Source organism: Octodon degus, unplaced genomic scaffold (genome assembly GCF_000260255.1).
Source record: "Octodon degus isolate 3935 unplaced genomic scaffold, OctDeg1.0 scaffold00016, whole genome shotgun sequence".
Lineage (NCBI taxonomy): Eukaryota > Metazoa > Chordata > Mammalia > Rodentia > Octodontidae > Octodon > Octodon degus.
Genome location: NW_004524592.1, coordinates 14501372 through 14509862, shown reverse-complemented (window position 1 = coordinate 14509862; position 8491 = coordinate 14501372). Strand labels below are relative to the sequence as shown.

Here is an 8491-nt window from a genome sequence, read left to right as displayed (position 1 = left end):
GACTGCTTTGTTAAAGCAGCCACTTAAAGAACTGAGCTAAGGGGCAAGCCCCCGTGGAGGCTAAGTTTGAAACCAGCCTAGACATCCTGAGCAGCACCCCCCCCCAAAAAAAAAAATCCTTCTGCTATTTGGGGGCCTGCCCATTAGCTCAGCTGTTTAAGTGCCTACTAAAACAAAGCAGTCAGGCTCAGGATGCTGTGGTTCAATTCCCTCATCCTCAAGCCAAACCAGACTTACCCTGAAGGCATCTTGAGTAGCCCAAAAAAATCATTCTGAAACCAGGCTAGACTACAGAGCAAGATCATGTCTCAAAAAAAAAAAAAAAGAAAGAAAATAAATAGAAGGAAAAAAAAGAAAAAGCTAAAGATTTTAATAAGGCAGTAGTGCTCAAAAAAGGAGTATTTTTTTTCTAGAATAATGCTGAACAATAAAAAGGGAAATAATTAACAACAGAGTAGATTCAATGGTTCTTCCATCAAGAGATGACACTAGCATTCTTTTATTTATTTATTTTTGGCAGAATCGGGGATTGAACTCAGGCCTTTGCGCTTGCAAGGGAAGCGCTTATTCTACTGAGCCATCTCCCCAGCTCCTATTTTATTTTTTTTTTTTTTTGCAGAACTGGGCATTGAACTCAGGCCCTTGCGCTTGCCAGGGAAGCGCTTATTCCACTGAGCCATCTCCCCGGCCCTTCTTTTTTTTTTTTTGTTGACAGTTTATTAAATACACTACATCTGTACCTTAGTCTATTTTTTTTTAAGTTGCTCACACAGGGACTTAGTAAAAATGTATTTTATAGAAAACTATCTGCTAAACTAAAATGAAAAAATACACACACCACACATATATTACTTCTGTATTGTTAGGAATCAATTTAATTTGTACAGGTGATCATGAAATATTAGGTGGTTTGATTTTCTTAAATCTGGTACCAGACCATGATGTTGTGTTAATGTCAAAAGGCGGTGCAAAAATGTCTATTAACAAAACTGCTTACTAGTGGCAAGCAGCACAAAACACTTATTTTCTTTACAGACACCCTTCCAAATCATTCCTGATGCATCCTCTCTCCCTTTCAGAGAATCAGCTGTGCAGACTGATGAGGTTAAAAGCCATTTTTTTTTTAAAAAAGAAAGCTTAAAGAGAATACAGTAGAGGAACAGAATATACCTTACTTCTACAAATATAGGTCCTTTCCCCTACTTTCTGGAAGAAACACATTTTTTTAGGGCTTGGGCTATATAAAATTGCATACACTGCAGAGACAGAAACAAAGACGTTTGTAAATCCTTTATATTTCCAGCAGCTGAGACAATATATCTGAACGCGGAGGTTACCTCTAGTGGTGAAACCAGAGCCAGCTATTAAGCAGCCAGAAAGCAACAGTAATTGAATACATGACCATTTCTCTTTTAGCTCGTTCTTTGTTTTCCTCTTCTAGAAGTTGTAGGCGTCCATTTAGTTTGATTATCTGTCGTCTTAATGAAACCGCATCTACAACAGTCATGTCATCCGCTGTTCCTTCAATTGTTGCATCTACATTTGAAATGCCATACATAGCATCGTTTCTGACCAGCTGTCCACTTTGGTGAACAGCATTTTCACTCATAGAGTGCTCTCTTTTTAGCCTGCCAACTGCACGGATTTCATCACTTTGAGGGGTTGGAGAAGGTCTTTCTAAGTCCAGAAAATCTAGCAGTCTCTCACTTAGTTTAAGTACACGAGGTGGTGTTTTTAGTGCCTGAGGTTTTAAAGGAGTCGACTGAATAAGGTCAGGATCTGCTGTCTTGAAACGAAACATCTTCATTATTTCCTGCTACAACAATCCTCTCTGGAACTTGTATTATCACACTAGCATTTGGAACTCCTTCTTGGAATCTTTGTTCCAGGTCAGCATTTGGTGGTGTGACTTTTAATTTTTCCGGGACCCTCATTTGCTAATACCTTTGGTGTATTCCATTTCATACTGAATTCGACTAATTTCTGCCATCTCAGCAGCAGTGGGAGAAGGAAATGCTGCCATGCTAACCAAATGTGTACCAAGTACTGCTCGTTGTCTGGCACTATCTGCTTCTGAGCTTCGTATTAATCCTTAACTTGCTTCCCATGCATGGGCTGGACTTGGAGCCTCATCAGTTCCCTTGGGCCCCCCGGAGCGTCCTGGACAGGGCCGCCGACCGCAGGCTCCCGGGGTGCTTGCAGAGGCCATTGGCCGAGCGCCTAGGGCACCCCGGGCGAGGCACCCGTGGATCAGCCTGCAGCGGGCCGGGACAGGTAATTTCATTTTCTTTATGTTCCTTATGTTCAGAATTTTTACTTGTAGAGCCCAAATATATATAGTTTTAGTTGCTTATGTTTTTCATATCATTTAAGAAACAAGCTGGGGAGATAGCTCAGTAGAATAAGCACTTGCCTGCCAAGTGCAAGGGCCTGAGTTCAATCCCCAGTTCTGCCAAAAAAAAAAAAAAAAAAAAAAAAAGCCTTAGGGTCTCACTGTATAAATCAGACTCATAGTGATCTGCCTGTGTTCATCCTCCCAAGAGCTGAGATTATAGGCACATGCCACCACACTCAGTCTCAGTTGCCATTTTAGTGTGCCCCAAATTGAACCCCGGTTGCTGTGCTCTGCCTAAGAGGTGCTTTTAGGCCACTGAGCTATCTGGCTAGCTCTAGTCTTTTTGTAATAAGTGTTTATTTTCTGGCTTCATTATTCCTGTTCAGGATTGTTTAGGCTATTCTTGAAATACCATGTGAAATTTTGGATCACCTTGTCCTTTGCTGAAGAACAGTTAGCTGTTTGATAAATTTGATAAGGGAGTGCCTTGAATTTATAAATCAGTTTGGGGAATATTGTTCTTGAAACAGTATTCTAAGTCTTCCAGTTCATCAAGTGATCTCGTTTCTTAATTTTCCAAGTCTTTAATGTCTTTTATGATGTTACATAGTTTTGAGTGTACAAGTTTTATTTCTTCTTGATTAAATCTATTAGTATTTTATTTTTCTTAATGCTATTGAAAATGTCAGCTTCATATTCCTTATTGTCTTCTCCTTGTCCTTCCTCCTTTTTGTGTGTGTGTGAGCTTGTGTGCATATACATGTATGTGTGTGATACTGAAGCGTTAACCCATGACCTTGTGCATCCAGTTTCGAATATTTTATTAAAATATTTTGCATCTGTATTTAGAACTACTTTGTTATACCTTTGGTTCTGTTATATCAGAAAAGTGTTGGCCTCCTAGAATGAGTCTGGAATTACAGAATACAACTATACAGTTGCCTAGGTATATGCATGTATATACTGTACAGGCAAAACTTGTGAGTTTTTTTGGGGGGGATATACAGGGAATAGAATTCAGGGCTTAATAATGCTTGCCTGGCAGGCACTGTGCCACTGAGGTATATCCCTGGCCCACTTTTGTCACATTGACTACTGATCTCTTGACTCTAGTGGTGTCTGTTCATGTTAGTGCACTAATTCTGAACTTTTCCTTAAATTACTGCCCATTTGATATTTTGCACGTGTCTAAAACCAATCATTTCTCTATGAGGTCCTTAGTACTAAGAAGAATTCACTTTTATTTTTCTTAAATACATTCATTTTATTTTTTTTGAAGGTGAAACTGTGTGATGGGTTTGGGATAACTAAATCCTGTACATTCCGAAGAAAGGGCTGGCCCTTGGCCAGCTCCTGGGAGAAAACATATATAAATCCTTGGAGCATCTTGCCTGATAACAATGTCTTTACGTACTTGAGGCTTAGGGCCATGCCAGCATATGGTGATCACCCACTTTTGTTCTCCACGAGCCCTGAGATGTGCTCTTTCAACACAAGTTGGGGAGCCAGGAACCTATAGTCAAGGTCAGTCACAAGCTACTGCATGCTTGCTATCTAAACTCCCATGTAGAAATGCTAAGCACACATTCTTGGGTAAAATTCTCTGGTTGACAACACTTCACAAGTGTCACACATTATTGCTGAGAGAATTACACAGTATTCATTTGTATCTACTGGGAGATAATGTTGTTGACTGCAATTTATGCATCTTTTCCCCTGGCTGACTTGCTATGTGGTTTAGACTGGTCTTGAACTTAGTACAGAGTCTAGGCTGTCCTTAAAGTAATCCTCCTGTCTCTGCCTTCCAAATGCTAAGATTACACGTGTATAATCCATGCCAGACTCCTTTGCTGATGTTCATCAGTATCCTTTCAGTGCAGTAAAATGTAATGAAACAAAACAGTTCTTCTGATGGTGTGAATTCGTATGTCAGACTGTCAAAGTTGGGAGTGGTCTTGGGAATCCCTGATAAATCAAGTTGCCATGGGTTCATTGGAGACACCTCCCAGTAGTAAAAACGTTTAGTGAATACAAAACTCAGGTAGCTATGGAAAATCATTTTATAGCCAAACATAAAACTACTGGTTAGTATTAGGCCAGTTTAAGGAATTTACACACCTCTGCCACAAGCAATATTTCAAATAAAATTTTGTATCTTTATTTGAACATTGATAAATGAAAGAAATAGGATATCAAAAATATTTTTATATCAATTAAGAGATAATATTTTATTTTACTTTTTTGTATTGAGGACAGGGTGTATAGGGTCTCACTATGTAGATTGGACTCATAGTGATCTGCCTGTTTACAGCCTTCCAAGTGCTGGGATTACAGGTGTGTACCACCATGCTAGTCTCAGTTGCCCTCTCAGCTCTCCCTGAGGGTGGGGCTGGCATGGTAGGCCCAGGGATCGAACTCCCAGATCCTGTGTCTACCTAAGCAGGTCCTTTAATCCGCTGAGCTATTGACTGGCCCAAGAGATAATATAAAAGGAGCACTCTAGGTAAAATGAGCAAAGAAATAGTGATTAAGGTGACGTGTCTGTGAGGGTGAGTGGGTTGATGAAGTGGAATTCCTTGGTGTCGTCGACAGCATCTAGCTGGGAGCCTAGACAGAAAAGGGGATCAGTCAATCATTTGATGTCTGACCAGTCTCCCCAGTCACAGGCATGCTGCCCTGGACAGAATGTTAAATGGTGGGTTTCCCAGGTTCCTGGCTTTTGGACTTGGGCTGAGCCACACTGCAGCGCCCCGGGTCTCTAGTGTGTGATGTGCTGCTGTGGAGCCTGTAAGCTCCTGACTGTTGTGTGGCCCAGTTCGCCTCACAAGTCCTCTCCAGTATCTTCAGATCTCTGTACATACTTCCCTTGGTTTCCTCTAGAAAACTGAGCTTGTAGGTGCACTGAAAGTTAAAATGTAATGGGAATTAGGCAGAATGTCCAAGTATTTCTTTACAAGGTATTGTTAATTCCAAAGAAATATATAATGATTACAGATGCAGCTGTAGTCAGTGACCACAGAGTGTGTCATCAGTAGTGAGACAGACCCAAGTTGTGCTAGGAAGCAGGAGAGTAACACTGTAGCATTTTCTTGACAGTCTCACCATAATATGATCCACATCTCTTCCTGAGTAAACACTTACACTGAAGGAGACTCTCAATAAAGAACTGTGTATGATCATTAAGAATGTCACCGTCTTGAAAACCAAAGCAAAATGAGGAAGTGAGAAACTGTTTCAGCTTGAAGGAGACTAAAGGTTTAAGACAAGTAGGAATTGAATTCTTCATCAATAAACAGTGCTTTTGGGAAAAGTGGCAAACTTTAAGTAATCTGAGGATTAGATAGTGGAAACTTAGTGAGACCTTATCTCATAATTTAAAAAGGAGTGGAGGATATAGCTTAGTTCAGTGATAGAGCACTGTTAAATACGTGAATAAGCCCACAGAACACATTGAGCCAGAAATGCTAAGCATACATTCTTGGATAAGATTCGGCACTTCACAAATATCACACATTATTGCTGAGAGAATTACACAGTATTCATTCGTCTCTACTGGGAGATAATGTTGACTCCATTTATGTTTTGAGGGAGAGATGTTCTTTGGATTGAGCCAGATCCAGTGGTTCAGACTTGAAACCCTGGGTGACTGAGATAGGTATCCAAGTTTGAGTCCATTCTGGACAACTCAGCAAGACCAAGATGTGGACATGTAGCTCAATGCAAAGGATATGCGTTCAGTTTCCCCTCCCCGCCATAAAAAGAAAGGTTGCAGTGCCACAAAAAAGCAAATCTTATAAAGATCAGCCTTCTAGAGTCTAAAACACAAAACTGCAAGGTCTGAAATAAAGTAACAGATGGGATTAATGACCGAAGACATTACAAAGGAGAGGAAGAATATGTTTAAGATAAAGCAATAGAGGGACCGGGGAGATGGCTCAGTAGAATAAGCTCTTGCCTGGCAAGCACAAGTACCTGAGTTCAATCCCTGGTTCCACAAAAAAAAAAAAAAAAAGAATAAGATAAAGCAATAGAATATTCCTAAAATCAGCACAGAGGAAAAGAATTGGAAAGAGGGAGTAAGGAAGAAGTATCACTTCAGGTGACCTAATACACAAGTAAAGAAGATAAGGGGAATAGACAGAGTATCAGAGAAATTAATAGATGAAATTTACACTATTGATGAAAACACTCAATTCACAGATTTTTGAAATTTTTTTATTCATTTTAATGAGAAAAAACAATGAAGCAGTTTCAAAACAGGTTGGTAGGACAGCTACAGTAATTAATATATTGCATATTGTTGTCTTTGTAGTATTCAGAGGACAAGATGCAGACATGATACCTTGTCCAAACAATATTAGTACAAATCTTTCTTCTCACTGAACTAAGAGAAAGTAGCTGTATATCTATCCTAACTATCTTGTATACACACACACACATTTGTTTGTTTGTTTGTTTTTACTACAAAATGGCCTTTTATTTGTATCCCCTTTTTCGTTTTGTTTTCTCAGAGATGGGTTGTTCCATTGCTGTTAGAAAAGCTGTATTGGAGAAGTCTTTAAAGGACCTAAATATTGCAGGTACTTGAATTCAGCAAAATAACCCAGTATAGTCCAATAGTCCATAATAGTAGTGAGTTACCAGCATAACTGGCAGTTGTCCGAAATCATTGACTTGAGCCTTTTATAGCTCTGCATATTAATATAGCTTTCCTCTTTTTTTTTTTTTTTGAGCTGAAGATTGAACTCAGACCCTTGCTCTTGCCAGGGAAGTGCTTATTCCACTGAGCCATCTCCCCAGCCCCCAAGCTTTCCTTTTTTTTTGCAGAACCAGGGCTTGAACTCAGGCCCTTGTGCTTGCCAGGGAAGCGCTTATTCTACTGAGCCATCTCCCCAGCCCTAAGCTTTACTTTTAATATCTTGTGGTTACACTTTCCTGCTGGATGGTTAAGACCAAGTTAAAGCAAGACCTATAGAACTGGGCTATGGAGATGGCTCAGTAGAATAAGTGCTTGCCTGGCAAGCGCAGGGTCCTGAGTTTAGTCCCCGGTATCGCAAAAAAAAAAAAAAAAAGAAAAAAAAGAAAAAAGAAAAAGAAAGAAAAAAAAGAACAATATGAAACTTTTGCTATCTGACAAGGTCAGTCAAATCCCCTTAGGATTTACCCTGGAACCATGTACAGCACCTTGTGGATATTTTGTCATTGTCAGCCATCTGGATGTGTCACAGCTATTACTTGACCAGTTTGCTCTCTGTGAAAGCCTGAGAGAATTTTTTCTCTCTAGGTGACTCTCCTTAGGCACACTACGCATCATTGATCACTTTCCTCTGTGACCCCCAAAGTCTCCTTGATCAGAAAATTTGGGACACCAATGAGTTACATGATGTCACAGCAGAGGTTCTCTTTGTCCTGAGTCCTCACTGACCTTAAAGGGCTAGGGCCAAAATATTGGCTATCTTTTTAGTCCATCTATTTGTCTGATTTTTGGTCTGCAAGCTTTAGTTAAATATCCAGAAGAGAAGCATAATGATATTATTATCCTATATCAGTGGCAGTTAAGCTTAACATCACTATCTGTCTCACTATCACATACCTTAGATATAAAATGAACAACCATGGATGTTCTAAAATTTAAATCCCTGTAGAATGTTAAAAAACAGTTGCACATTTTTTACACAGATATTGAGAAATCAAACCATATTCAACATTGTAGCAGTACAATCCTGCTACATTTTTTCTTGTCCCTCGTTTACTTTTATTACCTTTTTAATGTACATACACTTACTTTGAGGAGAGTATAGCAATAATTGATATGACATTAGAAGCAGTACGCATTTAGAAGACCAAAATGACAGGTATTTTAAGCATGGTTTTAGTGTTACATGTTGCTGTCTGCAATGTAGTTGCTTAGTTCACAGATATCAGCATATAGAATTACTCAGGGTGAGAATTCTGCCCTTTAACTGCTTTTTTTTTTTTTGGCGGAACCAGGGATTGAACTCAGGTCCTTGTGCTTGCCAGGGAAGCGCTTATTCCACTGAGCTATCTCCCTGGCCCCTAATTTGTGTTTTTAATCTAACTTTGTATTGCTTCATTGATTTTTGGAGAACAAGGAAAAGAAACTTGTCAAAGGACGAAGTGAATTTCCTAAACATC

General features: G+C 39.5%; 1 protein-coding gene and 1 pseudogene across 11 annotated transcripts in view; one reads left to right on the top strand and one right to left on the bottom strand.

The window, feature by feature from the left end:
* Abi2 (abl interactor 2) overlaps window positions 1-8491 on the top strand; it is a 130287-nt gene that overhangs the window by 27482 nt on the left and 94314 nt on the right. The gene's annotated exons all lie outside the window — the stretch shown is intronic.
* LOC111815421 lies at window positions 1285-2055 on the bottom strand (annotated as a pseudogene).